The following is a 16,319-nucleotide window of genomic DNA, read 5'->3' as shown; positions in this document are numbered from 1 at the left end:
TTGGTGTTCAGAAGTGTCGTCTCCACAGAGCCAAACACATTCGTTCAAGTGTTAGTGGGGTTCAGCACTGCCAGCTGTTCCCCTGCTGTGGAGATGGCAGTCTCTCCTGCTGTCTCCGCATTACAAAGACAGTAGGCCTCTGCCTACACCCTCCTATTTCCTGGGCTTCAACACAGCCAGTTGTAGTTCGGAAGTGCCGTCCACACGGAAAGAGATACTTGCTCCCGTGTCTCAGTGGGGTTCAGTAACGTCAGCTGATCCCCTGCTGTGTGGATGGCAGTCTCTCCTGCTGTCACCTCATTCAAAATTCAGTAGGCCTCTGCCTACACCCTCCTATTTCCTGGGCTTCAACACAGCCAGTTGTAGTTCGGAAGTGCCGTCCACACGGAAAGAGATACTTGCTCCCGTGTCTCAGTGGGGTTCAGTAACGTCAGCTGATCCCCTGCTGTGTGGATGGCAGTCTCTCCTGCTGTAAACTCATTCAAAACACAGTAGGCCTCTGCCTACACCCTCCTATTTCCTGGGCTTCAACACAGCCAGTTGTAGTTCGGAAGTGCCGTCCACACGGAAAGAGACACTTGCTCCCGTGTCTCAGTGGGGTTCAGTAACGTCAGCTGATCCCCTGCTGTGTGGATGGCAGTCTCTCCTGCTGTCACCTCATTCAAAATTCAGTAGGCCTCTGCCTACACCCTCCTATTTCCTGGGCTTCAACACAGCCAGTTGTAGTTCGGAAGTGCCGTCCACACGGAAAGAGATACTTGCTCCCGTGTCTCAGTGGGGTTCAGTAACGTCAGCTGATCCCCTGCTGTGTGGATGGCAGTCTCTCCTGCTGTCACCTCATTCAAAATTCAGTAGGCCTCTGCCTACACCCTCCTATTTCCTGGGCTTCAACACAGCCAGTTGTAGTTCGGAAGTGCCGTCCACACGGAAAGAGATACTTGCTCCCGTGTCTCAGTGGGGTTCAGTAACGTCAGCTGATCCCCTGCTGTGTGGATGGCAGTCTCTCCTGCTGTCACCTCATTCAAAATTCAGTAGGCCTCTGCCTACACCCTCCTATTTCCTGGGCTTCAACACAGCCAGTTGTAGTTCGGAAGTGCCGTCCACACGGAAAGAGATACTTGCTCCCGTGTCTCAGTGGGGTTCAGTAACGTCAGCTGATCCCCTGCTGTGTGGATGGCAGTCTCTCCTGCTGTAAACTCATTCAAAATACAGTAGGCCTCTGCCTACACCCTCCTATTTCCTGGGCTTCAACACAGCCAGTTGTAGTTCGGAAGTGCCGTCCACACGGAAAGAGACACTTGCTCCCGTGTCTCAGTGGGGTTCAGTAACGTCAGCTGATCCCCTGCTGTGTGGATGGCAGTCTCTCCTGCTGTAAACTCATTCAAAATACAGTAGGCCTCTGCCTACACCCTCCTATTTCCTGGGCTTCAACACAGCCAGTTGTAGTTCGGAAGTGCCGTCCACACGGAAAGAGACACTTGCTCCCGTGTCTCAGTGGGGTTCAGTAACGTCAGCTGATCCCCTGCTGTGTGGATGGCAGTCTCTCCTGCTGTCACCTCATTCAAAATTCAGTAGGCCTCTGCCTACACCCTCCTATTTCCTGGGCTTCAACACAGCCAGTTGTAGTTCGGAAGTGCCGTCCACACGGAAAGAGATACTTGCTCCCGTGTCTCAGTGGGGTTCAGTAACGTCAGCTGATCCCCTGCTGTGTGGATGGCAGTCTCTCCTGCTGTCACCTCATTCAAAATTCAGTAGGCCTCTGCCTACACCCTCCTATTTCCTGGGCTTCAACACAGCCAGTTGTAGTTCGGAAGTGCCGTCCACACGGAAAGAGATACTTGCTCCCGTGTCTCAGTGGGGTTCAGTAACGTCAGCTGATCCCCTGCTGTGTGGATGGCAGTCTCTCCTGCTGTAAACTCATTCAAAATACAGTAGGCCTCTGCCTACACCCTCCTATTTCCTGGGCTTCAACACAGCCAGTTGTAGTTCGGAAGTGCCGTCCACACGGAAAGAGACACTTGCTCCCGTGTCTCAGTGGGGTTCAGTAACGTCAGCTGATCCCCTGCTGTGTGGATGGCAGTCTCTCCTGCTGTAAACTCATTCAAAATACAGTAGGCCTCTGCCTACACCCTCCTATTTCCTGGGCTTCAACACAGCCAGTTGTAGTTCGGAAGTGCCGTCCACACGGAAAGAGACACTTGCTCCCGTGTCTCAGTGGGGTTCAGTAACGTCAGCTGATCCCCTGCTGTGTGGATGGCAGTCTCTCCTGCTGTCACCTCATTCAAAATTCAGTAGGCCTCTGCCTACACCCTCCTATTTCCTGGGCTTCAACACAGCCAGTTGTAGTTCGGAAGTGCCGTCCACACGGAAAGAGACACTTGCTCCCGTGTCTCAGTGGGGTTCAGTAACGTCAGCTGATCCCCTGCTGTGTGGATGGCAGTCTCTCCTGCTGTCACCTCATTCAAAATTCAGTAGGCCTCTGCCTACACCCTCCTATTTCCTGGGCTTCAACACAGCCAGTTGTAGTTCGGAAGTGCCGTCCACACGGAAAGAGATACTTGCTCCCGTGTCTCAGTGGGGTTCAGTAACGTCAGCTGATCCCCTGCTGTGTGGATGGCAGTCTCTCCTGCTGTCACCTCATTCAAAATTCAGTAGGCCTCTGCCTACACCCTCCTATTTCCTGGGCTTCAACACAGCCAGTTGTAGTTCGGAAGTGCCGTCCACACGGAAAGAGATACTTGCTCCCGTGTCTCAGTGGGGTTCAGTAATGTCAGCTGATCCCCTGCTGTGTGGATGGCAAAGTCTCCTGCTGCCTACACAGTCGTACCACTACTGATTTTTAACCGTGCTCCAATTAGGCCTGTGGCTCCACTGTCTCTCGTATTTCCCCTGTCCTCCAACCCTGCCAGTTACAGCTCCGAAGTGGCGTCTGCACAATCCACACTTGTTCCTGTGTTACAGGTGTTCAGTCCGATCAGTTAATCCCCTGATGTGTGTCCGGCAATGTCGCCTGCTCTGTCCACATTCCCATTATCGGAATGTGGACAGAGCAGGCGACATTGCCGGACACACATCAGGGGATTAACTGACCGGACTGAACACCTGTAACACAGGAACAAGTGTGGATTGTGCAGACGCCACTTCGGAGCTGTAACTGGCGGGGTTGGAGGACAGGGGAAATACGAAAATCAGTGAATCCACAGGCCTAAGTGGAGCTTGGTTCAAATTAGTAGTCTACAACCGATCTTAAAATTTCTTCAATGCAGCCTAAGCCTGCTCCGTGCTTGTCCCTGGGCTTCAACACAGCCAGTTGTTGCTCGGAAGTGCCGTCTTCACAGAGTAAAACACTAGCTCCTGTGTTTGTGGGGTTCAGTAACGTCAGCTGTTCCCCTGCTGTTTTGATGGCAATCTGTCCTGCTGCCTCCCAATTGACAGCACATCAGGCCTCAGCCTGCTAAGTGCTTGTCCTGGGCTCCAACATCGCCAGTTGCTGCTCATAACTGACTTTGGCACGGGTACTCCCTCCTGCCCAGCTTGGTTCCAGCCCTGCCTGCTGTTTCCGGGAAGTGTCAATGTCAGTTTGCCACCCCAAGTTGCCATGTCGTGTTGCGGTTGAGTTAGCCGAGGCTAGGGTGCCAGCAGTTTAGGTGCTTCCTATGTGGACTGCGGGTTCTGGTAAGAAAGGTTTGTTCCATAGTGCCAGTAGGACAAGCACCCCCTGTAGGACTGTGTGATTCGGTAACTGCGGCCAGCTTGCGGCATGCCAACTTTGCTTTTCAGGGGTAACTTCTGATACCCCTCCGGGTTCCAGCACCGTCAGCTGGTTCTCATCAGAGCCTTTGGCCTAGGTGCCTCCATCTCGGTATCCGAGTTCCAGCAACGTCTGCTGGTCCTTGGTAGTGCTTTGTAGCACAGGTACCTCCTGCTTAGTAACCGGGTTCCAGCACCGTCAGCTGGTCCTCGGTTGTGCCATTGGCTCTTATTCCTTCTGCTGCCCCTCCGGGTGCCAGCACTGTCAGCTGGTCCTCGCTATTTCCATTTGCTCTTGCAGCTTATGCTACCCCTCCGGGTTCCAGCACCGTCAGCTGGTTCTCGTCAGAGCCTTTGGCCTAGGTGCCTCCATCTCGGTATCCGAGTTCCGGCAACGTCTGCTGGTCCTTGGTAGTGCTTTGTAGCACAGGTACCTCCTGCTTAGTAACCGGGTTCCAGCACCGTCAGCTGGTCCTCGGTTGTGCCATTGGCTCTTATTCCTTCTGCTGCCCCTCCGGGTGCCAGCACTGTCAGCTGGTCCTCGCTATTTCCATTTGCTCTTGCAGCTTATGCTACCCCTCCGGGTTCCAGCACCGTCAGCTGGTTCTCGTCAGAGCCTTTGGCCTAGGTGCCTCCATCTCGGTATCCGAGTTCCGGCAACGTCTGCTGGTCCTTGGTAGTGCTTTGTAGCACAGGTACCTCCTGCTTAGTAACCGGGTTCCAGCACCGTCAGCTGGTCCTCGGTAGTGCCATTGGCTCTTGTTCCTTCTGCTGCCCCTCCGGGTGCCAGTACCGTCAGCTGGTTCAAGAGGACAAAGAACAGGAAGACAACCACCAAGATGCAGAACAACAAGAGAGAGAAGACAAAGAAGCATAAAAAAAACAAAGCAGAAGAACATTAAGCATAAGACTAATACTCTGAGCAAATGATATTATCTTATTTATAAGCAGAAGAAGACTAAGCAGTGTATGGGGGTGAGTCCGTTCCTCCTCGTGGTGCCCCTGGAAAAGGCCTGCTTCTGCAGGCCAAACTGAACGCGGACAAATCCTGTTGTAAATCTTTTGTGACAGGCAGAACGGAAGGTGTAAACTTCTAACTTTTCTAGATAACAACTACAGGAATGCCTGACACAAACAAGAATATGATGAAGAAGAATAGGAAGAAGATGAAGAAGCTGAATATGTAGAATAATAATTGTTGAATAAGAAGAATATGAAGAATGTAAGAAAAGGAAGAAGAAGAAGAAGAAGAAGAAGAAGAAGAAGAAGAAGAAGAAGAAGAATGTAAAAAAAGGAAGTAGAAGAAGAAGAAGAAGAATGTAAAAAAAGGAATAAGAAGAAGAATGTAAAAAAAGGAAGTAGAAGAAGAAGAAGAAGAATGTAAAAAAAGGAAGTAGAAGAAGAAGAAGAAGAATGTAAAAAAAGGAAGTAGAAGAAGAAGACATACATGTCTGGCAAAATATAAATGAGGCTAACATAGTCAATATCTTTGTAACTCCTAACATCTTTAAAAAAAAAAGTTTAATTCCTGCTATTCCATTTGATTGGGCTAAACCTCTATGGCTTTAATGTCTCCTCCACCTCCCACAATACATTCTACATTATTCTTAGTTGTTTTTCTTCATGTAGAATTAACCTACAAGGAAAGAAAGGGTTTTTTTTAATTCCGATATTTTGGCCCCATTGACTTGCATTGGTTCCCGGTATCGGAATCGGCGATACCGATACTTTTTTTTAAGATCGGCCGATCCATTCCGATCCGATATTTTCAAGTATCGGCTGGTATTGCTCAACTCTACTGATTACTATTGCTCTGTCATATACTCCACACTTCTGCTGCGTTTGTCTGTGTGTTGACTAATGAAGGCCAGGAAACCTTCTCTGTGTGCTGCGCTGTATATGGTAGAGCCCAGAGTTGCTAGTCTCCTCCCAAAAGCCTGGAGTCAATTGACAATGTAGAGCTAGAGTTTGCAGAGGGGAGAACCGGTGAAAATGCAGAATACAAGACATATAAGGGTCAGAAATAGTCTGATTTCCCATGTACACACACTGCAGCGTATTCTGAAAAGTTACTTGAAAGTACAGTTACTACTCTCGACTCCAAAATGGCAAGTTTTTCTAGGTTTGAAAAAAAAAAAACTTGCATTTTCACACAGTTTGTAAATGGGGATGTAGCTCAGTGGTAGAGCGCATGCTTTGCATGTGTGAGGCCCGGGGTTCAATCCCCGGCATCTCCATAGCCAGCCTGCATGTATGTGAAAGGTTCGCACTTCCTTTTGGTGGTCACTTTTTCTCACCCTTGTTCGCTTACTGCAGCCGCTGTGTGAAGGAAATACGTGTGAGTGCTCCAGGCTTCCGGTACACTTTTGGGGATGTAGCTCACATGTATGAGGTCCTGAGTTCAATCCCCAGCATCTCCAACCTTTTTCTAATATGGCTAGACATCTTTGGCTAGCGCACCACTCAAGCTAAGTGTCAAGACTCGCAAGGAATGTCTGCCGCTTAAACTGTTTGCTTTGCCATGTCACTTGGCAGGACAAGGCTTTCTCGATTGCAAGGTCTTAACACTGCCTAAGCCACGGGCAACACTTTTTCCCACTCAGTAAAATGACTTGAATGGGAACTGGACATTCAACAAACTTGGCCAAAATCAATAGTACATGCAAATAAAGGAGACATTCGATTATATAGTCTCAAAGATATTTGCTTTTTTCACCACTTACCAGCCAAGGTTTGCTCTACCCCTGCCTCCTCTATTCACCTTCCACGCTGAAAAAAGACAGCTCAACTTCATTGGGATCAAACTTAAACCTCCCACCAACACACCTTGACATTGGGTGGCGCAGCTTTTTAGACTTTATGCTAATGATATAGGAGGCGGGAAGGTGAGAAAACTGGCAGAGGGACAATCAGAAGGATTGTGCTGAGCTTAATCACGTGTCTTTTACTTTAACCTAGAGCTGGATTCACCATCTACACTGATTACTCTTGCTCTGTCATATACTCCACACTTCTGCTGTGTTTGTCTGTGTGTTGACTAATGAAGGCCAGGAAACCTTCTCTGTGTGCTGCGCTGTATATGGTAGAGCCCAGAGTTGCTAGTCTCCTCCCAAAAGCCTGGAGTCAATTGACAATGTAGAGCTAGAGTTTGCAGAGGGGAGAACCGGTGAAAATGCAGAATACAAGACATATAAGGGTCAGAAATAGTCTGATTTCCCATGTACATACACTGCAGCGTATTCTGAAAAGTTACTTGAAAGTATAGTTACTACTCTCGACTCCAAAATGGCAAATTATTCTAGGTTTGAAAAAAAAAAACTTGCATTTTCACGCAGTTCGTAACTGGGGATGTAGCTAAGTGGTAGAGCGCACGCTTTGCATGTGTGAAGCCCTGGGTTCAATCCCCGGCAACTGCATGGCCAGCCTGCATGTATGTGCAAGGAACGCACTTCCTTTTGGTGGTCACTTTTTCTCACCCTTGTTCGCTTCCTGCAGCCGCTGTGTGAAGTAAATACGTGTGAGTGCTCCAGGCTTCCGGTACACTTTTGGGGATGTAGCTCAGTGGTAGAGCGCATGCTTCGCATGTATGAGGTCCTGGGTTCAATCCCCAGCGTCTCCAACCTTTTTCAAATATGGCCAGACATTTTTGGCTAGCGCACCACTCAAGCTAAGTGTCAAGACTCGCAAGGAATCTCTGCCGCTTAAACTGTTTGCTTTGACATGTCCCTTGGCAGGACAAGGCTTTCTCGATTGCAAGGTCTTAACACTGCCTAAGCCACGTGCAACACTTTTTCCCACTCAGTAAAATGACTTGAATGGTAACTGGACATTCAACAAACTTGGCGAAAATCAATAGTACACGCAAATATAGAAGACTTTCGATTATATAGTCTCAAAGATATTTGCTTTTTTCACCACTTACCAGCCAAGGTTTGCTCTACCCCTGCCTCCTGTATTCACCATCCACTCTGAAAAAAGACAGCTCAACTTCATTGGGATCAAACCTAAACCTCCCACCAACACACCTTGACAATGGGTTGCACAGCTTTTTAGACTTTATGCTAATGATATAGGAGGCAGGATGGTGAGAAAACTGGCAGAGGGACAATCAGAAGGATTGTGCTTAGCTTAATCACGCGTCTTTTACTTTAACCTAGAGCTGGATTCACCATCTACACTGATTACTATTGCTCTGTCATATACTCCACACTTCTGCTGCGTTTGTCTGTGTGTTGACTAATGAAGGCCAGGAAACCTTCTCTGTGTGCTGCGCTGTATATGGTAGAGCCCAGAGTTGCTAGTCTCCTCCCAAAAGCCTGGAGTCAATTGACAATGTAGAGCTAGAGTTTGCAGAGGGGAGAACCGGTGAAAATGCAGAATACAAGACATATAAGGGTCAGAAATAGTCTGATTTCCCATGTACACACACTGCAGCGTATTCTGAAAAGTTACTTGAAAGTGCAGTTACTACTCTCGACTCCAAAATGGCAAGTTTTTCTAGGTTTGAAAAAAAAAAACTTGCATTTTCACACAGTTTGTAACTGGGGATGTAGCTCAGTGGTAGAGCGCATGCTTTGCATGTGTGAGGCCCGGGGTTCAATCCCCGGCATCTCCATAGCCAGCCTGCATGTATGTGAAAGGTTCGCACTTCCTTTTGGTGGTCACTTTTTCTCACCCTTGTTCGCTTACTGCAGCCGCTGTGTGAAGGAAATACGTGTGAGTGCTCCAGGCTTCCGGTACACTTTTGGGGATGTAGCTCACATGTATGAGGTCCTGAGTTCAATCCCCAGCATCTCCAACCTTTTTCTAATATGGCTAGACATCTTTGGCTAGCGCACCACTCAAGTTAAGTGTCAAGACTCGCAAGGAATGTCTGCCGCTTAAACTGTTTGCTTTGCCATGTCACTTGGCAGGACAAGGCTTTCTCGATTGCAAGGTCTTAACACTGCCTAAGCCACGGGCAACACTTTTTCCCACTCTGTAAAATGACTTGAATGGGAAATGGACATTCAACAAACTTGGCCAAAATCAATAGTACATGCAAATAAAGGAGACATTCGATTATATAGTCTCAAAGATATTTGCTTTTTTCACCACTTACCAGCCAAGGTTTGCTCTACCCCTGCCTCCTGTATTCACCATCCACGCTGAAAAAAGACAGCTCAACTTCATTGGGATCAAACTTAAACCTCCCACCAACACACCTTGACATTGGGTAGCGCAGCTTTTTAGACTTTATGCTAATGATATAGGAGGCGGGAAGGTGAGAAAACTGGCAGAGGGACAATCAGAAGGATTGTGCTGAGCTTAATCACGCGTCTTTTATTTTAACCTAGAGCTGGATTCACCATCTACACTGATTACTATTGCTCTGTCATATACTCCACACTTCTGCTGTGTTTGTCTGTGTGTTGACTAATGAAGGCCAGGAAACCTTCTCTGTGTGCTGCGCTGTATATGGTAGAGCCCAGAGTTGCTAGTCTCCTCCCAAAAGCCTGGAGTCAATTGACAATGTAGAGCTAGAGTTTGCAGAGGGGAGAACCGGTGAAAATGCAGAATACAAGACATATAAGGGTCAGAAATAGTCTGATTTCACATGTACACACACTGCAGCGTATTCTGAAAAGTTACTTGAAAGTACAGTTACTACTCTCGACTCCAAAATGGCAAGTTATTCTTGGTTTGAAAAAAAAAAACTTGCATTTTCACACAGTTTGAAACTGGGGATGTAGCTCAGTGGTAGAGCGCATGCTTTGCATGTGTGAGGCCCCGGGTTCAATCCCGGGCATCTCCATGGCCATCCTGCATGTATGTGCAAGGAATGCACTTCCTTCTGGTAGTCACTTTTTCTCACCCTTGTTTGCTTCTTGCATCCGCTGTGTGAAGTAAATACGTGTGAGTGCTCCAGGCTTCCTGTACACTTTTGGGGATGTAGCTCAGTGGTAGAGCACATGCTTCGCATGTATGAGGTCCTGGGTTCAATACCCAGCATCTCCAACTTTTTTCAAATATGGCTAGACATCTTTGGCTAGCGCACCACTCAAGCTAAGTGTCAAGACTCGCAAGGAATCTCTGCCGCGTAAACTGTTTGCTTTGCCATGTCACTTGGCAGGACAAGGCTTTCTCGATTGCAAGGTCTTAACACTGCCTAAGCCACGGGCAACACTTTTTCCCACTCAGTAACATGACTTGAATGGGAACTGGACATTCAACAAACTTGGCCAAAATCAATAGTACACGCAAATATAGAAGACTTTCGATTATATAGTCTCAAAGATATTTGCTTCTTTCACCACTTACCAGCCAAGGTTTGCTCTACCCCTGCCTCCTGTATTCACCATCCACTCTGAAAAAAGACAGCTCAACTTCATTGGGATCAAACCTAAACCTCCCACCAACACACCTTGACATTGAGTTGCACAGCTTTTTAGACTTTATGCTAATGATATAGGAGGCGGGAAGGTGAGAAAACTGGCAGAGGGACAATCAGAAGGACTGTGCTGAGCTTAATCACATGTCTTTTACTTTAACCTAGAGCTGGATTCACCATCTACACTGATTACTATTGCTCTGTCATATACTCCACACTTCTGCTGCGTTTGTCTGTGTGCTGACTAATGAAGGCCAGGAAACCTTCTCTGTGTGCTGCGCTGTATATGGTAGAGCCCAGAGTTGCTAGTCTCCTCCCAAAAGCTTGGAGTCAATTGACAATGTAGAGCTAGAGTTTGCAGAGGGGAGAACCGGTGAAAATGCAGAATACAAGACATATAAGGGTCAGAAATAGTCTGATTTCCCATGTACACACACTGCAACGTATTCTGAAAAGTTACTTGAAAGTACAGTTACTACTCTCGACTCCAAAATGGCAAGTTATTCTAGGTTTGAAAAAAAAAAACTTGCATTTTCACACAGTTCATAACTGGGGATGTAGTTTAGTGGTAGAGCGCATGCTTTGCATGTGTGAGGCCCCTGGTTCAATCCCCGGCATCTCCATGGTCAGCCTGCTTGTATGTGCAAGGAATGCACTTGTTTTTGGTGGTCACTTTTTCTCACCCTTGTTCGCTTCCTGCAGCCGCTGTGTGAAGTAAATACGTGTGAGTGCTCCAGGCTTCCGGTACACTTTTGGGGATGTAGCTCAGTGGTAGAGCGCATGCTTCGCATGTATGAGGTGCTGGGTTCAATCCCCAGCATCTCCAACCTTTTTCAAATATGGCTAGACATCTTTGGCTAGCACACCACTCAAGCTAAGTGTCAAGACTCGCAAGGAATCTCTGCCGCTTAAACTGTTTGCTTTGCCATGTCACTTGGCAGGACAAGGCTTTCTCGAATGCAAGGTCTTAACACTGCCTAAGCTACGGGCAACACTTTTTCCCACTCAGTAAAATGACTTGAATGGGAACTGGACATTCAACAAACTTGGCCAAAATCAATAGTACACGCAAATATAGGAGACTTTCGATTATATAGTCTCAAAGATATTTGCTTTTTTCACCACTTACCAGCCAAGGTTTGCTCTACCCCTGCCTCCTGTATTCACCATCCACTCTGAAAAAAGACAGCTCAACTTCATTGGGATCAAACCTAAACCTCCCACCAACACACCTTGACATTGGGTTGCACAGCTTTTTAGACTTTATGCTAATGATATAGGAGGCGGGAAGGTGAGAAAACTGGCAGAGGGACAATCAGAAGGATTGTGCTGAGCTTAATCACGCGTCTTTTACTTTAACCTAGAGCTGGATTCACCATCTACACTGATTACTATTGCTCTGTCATATACTCCACACTTCTGCTGCGTTTGTCTGTGTGTTGACTAATGAAGGCCGGGAAACCTTCTCTGTGTGCTGCACTGTATATGGTAGAGCCCAGAGTTGCTAGTCTCCTCCCAAAAGCCTGGAGTCAATTGACAATGTAGAGCTAGAGTTTGCAGAGGGTAGAACCGGTGAAAATGCAGAATACAAGACATATAAGGGTCAGAAATAGTCTGATTTCCCATGTACACACACTGCAGCGTATTCTGAAAAGTTACTTGAAAGTACAGTTACTACTCTCGACTCCAAAATGGCAAGTTATTCTTGGTTTGAAAAAAAAAACTTGCATTTTCACACAGTTCGTAACTGGGGATGTAGCTCAGTGGTAGAGCGCACGCTTTGCATGTGTGAAGCCCTGGGTTCAATCCCCGGCATCTCCATGGCCAGCCTGCATGTATGTGCAAGGAACGCACTTCCATTTCGTGGTCACTTTTTCTCACCCTTGTTCGCTTCCTGCAGCCGCTGTGTGAAGTAAATACGTGTGAGTGCTCCAGGCTTCCCGTACACTTTTGGGGATGTAGCTCAGTGGTATAGCGCATGCTTCGCATGTATGAGGTCCTGGGTTCAATCCCCAGCATCTCCAACCTTTTTCAAATATGGCTAGACATCTTTGGCTAGCACACCACTCAAGCTAAGTGTCAAGACTCGCAAGGAATCTCTGCCGCTTAAACTGTTTGCTTTGCCATGTCACTTGGCAGGACAAGGCTTTCTCGATTGCAAGGTCTTAACACTGCCTAAGCCACGGGCAACAGTTTTTCCCACTCAGTAAAATGACTTGAATGGGAACTGGACATTCAACAAACTTGGCCAAAATCAATAGTACACGCAAATATAGGAGACTTTCGATTATATAGTCTCAAAGATATTTGCTTTTTTCACCACTTACCAGCCAAGGTTTGCTCTACCCCTGCCTCCTGTATTCACCATCCACTCTGAAAAAAGACAGCTCAACTTCATTGGGATCAAACCTAAACCTCCCACCAACACACCTTGACATTGGGTTGCACAGCTTTTTAGACTTTATGCTAATGATATAGGAGGCGGGAAGGTGAGAAAACTGGCAGAGGGACAATCAGAAGGATTGTGCTGAGCTTAATCACGCGTCTTTTACTTTAACCTAGAGCTGGATTCACCATCTACACTGATTACTATTGCTCTGTCATATACTCCACACTTCTGCTGCGTTTGTCTGTGTGTTGACTAATGAAGGCCGGGAAGCCTTCTCTCTGTGCTGCGCTGTATATGGTAGAGCCCAGAGTTGCTAGTCTCCTCCCAAAAGCCTGGAGTCAATTGACAATGTAGAGCTAGAGTTTGCAGAGGGTAGAACCGGTGAAAATGCAGAATACAAGACATATAAGGGTCAGAAATAGTCTGATTTCCCATGTACACACACTGCAGCGTATTCTGAAAAGTTACTTGAAAGTACAGTTACTACTCTCGACTCCAAAATGGCAAGTTATTCTTGGTTTGAAAAAAAAACTTGCATTTTCACACAGTTGGTAACTGGGGATGTAGCTCAGTGGTAGAGCGCACGCTTTGCATGTGTGAAGCCCTGGGTTCAATCCCCGGCATCTCCATGGCCAGCCTGCATGTATGTGCAAGGAACGCACTTCCATTTCGTGGTCATTTTTTCTCACCCTTGTTCGCTTCCTGCAGCCGCTGTGTGAAGTAAATACGTGTGAGTGCTCCAGGCTTCCCGTACACTTTTGGGGATGTAGCTCAGTGGTAGAGCGCATGCTTCGCATGTATGAGGTCCTGGGTTCAATCCCCAGCATCTCCAACCTTTTTCAAATATGGCTAGACATCTTTGGCTAGCACACCACTCAAGCTAAGTGTCAAGACTCGCAAGGAATCTCTGCCGCTTAAACTGTTTGCTTTGCCATGTCACTTGGCAGGACAAGGCTTTCTCGATTGCAAGGTCTTAACACTGCCTAAGCCACGGGCAACACTTTTTCCCACTCAGTAAAATGACTTGAATGGGAACTGGACATTCAACAAACTTGGCCAAAATCAATAGTACACGCAAATATAGGAGACTTTCGATTATATAGTCTCAAAGATATTTGCTTTTTTCACCACTTACCAGCCAAGGTTTGCTCTACCCCTGCCTCCTGTATTCACCATCCACTCTGAAAAAAGACAGCTCAACTTCATTGGGATCAAACCTAAACCTCCCACCAACACACCTTGACATTGGGTTGCACAGCTTTTTAGACTTTATGCTAATGATATAGGAGGCGGGAAGGTGAGAAAACTGGCAGAGGGACAATCAGAAGGATTGTGCTGAGCTTAATCACGCGTCTTTTACTTTAACCTAGAGCTGGATTCACCATCTACACTGATTACTATTGCTCTGTCATATACTCCACACTTCTGCTGCGTTTGTCTGTGTGTTGACTAATGAAGGCCGGGAAGCCTTCTCTCTGTGCTGCGCTGTATATGGTAGAGCCCAGAGTTGCTAGTCTCCTCCCAAAAGCCTGGAGTCAATTGACAATGTAGAGCTAGAGTTTGCAGAGGGTAGAACCGGTGAAAATGCAGAATACAAGACATATAAGGGTCAGAAATAGTCTGATTTCCCATGTACACACACTGCAGCGTATTCTGAAAAGTTACTTGAAAGTACAGTTGCTACTCTCGACTCCAAAATGGCAAGTTATTCTTGGTTTGAAAAAAAAAACTTGCATTTTCACACAGTTCGTAACTGGGGATGTAGCTCAGTGGTAGAGCGCACGCTTTGCATGTGTGAGGCCCCGGGTTCAATCCCCGGCATCTCCATGGCCAGCCTGCATGTATGTGCAAGGAACGCACTTCCATTTCGTGGTCACTTTTTCTCACCCTTGTTCGCTTCCTGCAGCCGCTGTGTGAAGTAAATACGTGTGAGTGCTCCAGGCTTCCCGTACACTTTTGGGGATGTAGCTCAGTGGTAGAGCGCATGCTTCGCATGTATGAGGTCCTGGGTTCAATCCCCAGCATCTCCAACCTTTTTCAAATATGGCTAGACATCTTTGGCTAGCACACCACTCAAGCTAAGTGTCAAGACTCGCAAGGAATCTCTGCCGCTTAAACTGTTTGCTTTGCCATGTCACTTGGCAGGACAAGGCTTTCTCGATTGCAAGGTCTTAACACTGCCTAAGCCACGGGCAACACTTTTTCCCACTCAGTAAAATGACTTGAATGGGAACTGGACATTCAACAAACTTGGCCAAAATCAATAGTACACGCAAATATAGGAGACTTTCGATTATATAGTCTCAAAGATATTTGCTTTTTTCACCACTTACCAGCCAAGGTTTGCTCTACCCCTGCCTCCTGTATTCACCATCCACTCTGAAAAAAGACAGCTCAACTTCATTGGGATCAAACCTAAACCTCCCACCAACACACCTTGACATTGGGTTGCACAGCTTTTTAGACTTTATGCTAATGATATAGGAGGCGGGAAGGTGAGAAAACTGGCAGAGGGACAATCAGAAGGATTGTGCTGAGCTTAATCACGCGTCTTTTACTTTAACCTAGAGCTGGATTCACCATCTACACTGATTACTATTGCTCTGTCATATACTCCACACTTCTGCTGCGTTTGTCTGTGTGTTGACTAATGAAGGCCGGGAAGCCTTCTCTCTGTGCTGCGCTGTATATGGTAGAGCCCAGAGTTGCTAGTCTCCTCCCAAAAGCCTGGAGTCAATTGACAATGTAGAGCTAGAGTTTGCAGAGGGTAGAACCGGTGAAAATGCAGAATACAAGACATATAAGGGTCAGAAATAGTCTGATTTCCCATGTACACACACTGCAGCGTATTCTGAAAAGTTACTTGAAAGTACAGTTACTACTCTCGACTCCAAAATGGCAAGTTATTCTTGGTTTGAAAAAAAAAACTTGCATTTTCACACAGTTCGTAACTGGGGATGTACCTCAGTGGTAGAGTGCACGCTTTGCATGTGTGAGGCCCCGGGTTCAATCCCCGGCATCTCCATGGCCATCCTGCATGTATGTGCAAGGAACGCACTTCCTTTTGGTAGTCACTTTTTCTCACCCTTGTTCGCTTCTTGCATCCGTTGTGTGAAGTAAATACGTGTGAGTGCTCCAAGATTCCGGTACACTTTTGGGTATGTAGCTCAGTGGTAGAGTGCATGCTTCGCATGTATGAGGTCCTGGGTTCAATACCCAGCATCTCCAACCTTTTTCAAATATGGCTAGACATCTTTGGCTAGCGCACCACTCAAGCTAAGTGTCAAGACTCGCAAGGAATCTCTGCCGCTTAAACTGTTTGCTTTGCCATGTCACTTGGCAGGACAAGGGTTTCTCGATTGCAAGGTCTTAACACTGCCTAAGCCACGGGCAACACTTTTTCCCACTCAGTAAAATGACTTGAATGGGAACTGGACATTCAACAAACTTGTCCAAAATCAATAGTACACGCAAATAAAGGAGACTTTCGATTATATAGTCTCAAAGATATTTGCTTTTTTCACCACTTACCAGCCAAGGTTTGCTCTACCCCTTCCTCCTGTATTCACCATCCACTCTGAAGAAAGACAGCTCAACTTCATTGGGATCAAACTTAAACCTCCCACCAACACACCTTGACATTGGGTGGCACAGCTTTTTAGACTTTATGCTAATGATATAGGAGGCGGGAAGGTGAGAAAACTGGCAGAGGGACAATCAGAAGGATTGTGCTGAGCTTAATCACGCGTCTTTTACTTTAACCAAGAGCTGGATTCACCATCTACACTGATTACTATTGCTCTGTCATAT

At 46.9% G+C, this 16,319-nt stretch overlaps 15 non-coding genes across 15 annotated transcripts; all 15 read left to right on the top strand.

Annotated features, from left to right (window-relative positions):
• The first annotated feature begins 5,915 nt into the window (after window positions 1–5,915).
• Window positions 5,916–5,987, top strand: TRNAA-UGC (transfer RNA alanine (anticodon UGC)). Its single transcript has one exon. It is a non-coding gene; the product is annotated as a tRNA-Ala (tRNA).
• Window positions 5,988–7,297: 1,310 nt separating this feature from the next.
• On the top strand, window positions 7,298–7,369 carry TRNAA-CGC (transfer RNA alanine (anticodon CGC)). Its single transcript has one exon. It is a non-coding gene; the product is annotated as a tRNA-Ala (tRNA).
• Window positions 7,370–8,293: 924 nt separating this feature from the next.
• Window positions 8,294–8,365, top strand: TRNAA-UGC (transfer RNA alanine (anticodon UGC)). The gene has a single exon. It is a non-coding gene; the product is annotated as a tRNA-Ala (tRNA).
• Window positions 8,366–9,472: 1,107 nt separating this feature from the next.
• On the top strand, window positions 9,473–9,544 carry TRNAA-UGC (transfer RNA alanine (anticodon UGC)). Its single transcript has one exon. It is a non-coding gene; the product is annotated as a tRNA-Ala (tRNA).
• Window positions 9,545–9,675: 131 nt separating this feature from the next.
• On the top strand, window positions 9,676–9,747 carry TRNAA-CGC (transfer RNA alanine (anticodon CGC)). Its single transcript has one exon. It is a non-coding gene; the product is annotated as a tRNA-Ala (tRNA).
• Window positions 9,748–10,671: 924 nt separating this feature from the next.
• Window positions 10,672–10,743, top strand: TRNAA-UGC (transfer RNA alanine (anticodon UGC)). The gene has a single exon. It is a non-coding gene; the product is annotated as a tRNA-Ala (tRNA).
• A 131-nt stretch (window positions 10,744–10,874) lies between these two features.
• On the top strand, window positions 10,875–10,946 carry TRNAA-CGC (transfer RNA alanine (anticodon CGC)). Its single transcript has one exon. It is a non-coding gene; the product is annotated as a tRNA-Ala (tRNA).
• Window positions 10,947–11,869: 923 nt separating this feature from the next.
• Window positions 11,870–11,941, top strand: TRNAA-UGC (transfer RNA alanine (anticodon UGC)). Its single transcript has one exon. It is a non-coding gene; the product is annotated as a tRNA-Ala (tRNA).
• Window positions 11,942–12,072: 131 nt separating this feature from the next.
• TRNAA-CGC (transfer RNA alanine (anticodon CGC)) lies at window positions 12,073–12,144 on the top strand. The gene has a single exon. It is a non-coding gene; the product is annotated as a tRNA-Ala (tRNA).
• A 922-nt stretch (window positions 12,145–13,066) lies between these two features.
• TRNAA-UGC (transfer RNA alanine (anticodon UGC)) lies at window positions 13,067–13,138 on the top strand. Its single transcript has one exon. It is a non-coding gene; the product is annotated as a tRNA-Ala (tRNA).
• Window positions 13,139–13,269: 131 nt separating this feature from the next.
• Window positions 13,270–13,341, top strand: TRNAA-CGC (transfer RNA alanine (anticodon CGC)). The gene has a single exon. It is a non-coding gene; the product is annotated as a tRNA-Ala (tRNA).
• Window positions 13,342–14,264: 923 nt separating this feature from the next.
• TRNAA-UGC (transfer RNA alanine (anticodon UGC)) lies at window positions 14,265–14,336 on the top strand. The gene has a single exon. It is a non-coding gene; the product is annotated as a tRNA-Ala (tRNA).
• Window positions 14,337–14,467: 131 nt separating this feature from the next.
• Window positions 14,468–14,539, top strand: TRNAA-CGC (transfer RNA alanine (anticodon CGC)). The gene has a single exon. It is a non-coding gene; the product is annotated as a tRNA-Ala (tRNA).
• A 923-nt stretch (window positions 14,540–15,462) lies between these two features.
• On the top strand, window positions 15,463–15,534 carry TRNAA-UGC (transfer RNA alanine (anticodon UGC)). Its single transcript has one exon. It is a non-coding gene; the product is annotated as a tRNA-Ala (tRNA).
• A 131-nt stretch (window positions 15,535–15,665) lies between these two features.
• Window positions 15,666–15,737, top strand: TRNAA-CGC (transfer RNA alanine (anticodon CGC)). The gene has a single exon. It is a non-coding gene; the product is annotated as a tRNA-Ala (tRNA).
• Window positions 15,738–16,319: the final 582 nt, after the last annotated feature.

This window comes from Dendrobates tinctorius, unplaced genomic scaffold (genome assembly GCF_039654945.1).
Source record: "Dendrobates tinctorius isolate UK_male_01 unplaced genomic scaffold, ASM3965494v1 ptg000011l, whole genome shotgun sequence".
Lineage (NCBI taxonomy): Eukaryota > Metazoa > Chordata > Amphibia > Anura > Dendrobatidae > Dendrobates > Dendrobates tinctorius.
Note: the sequence above shows the minus strand (reverse complement) of the source record. Positions and strands in the feature narration are given on the sequence as shown.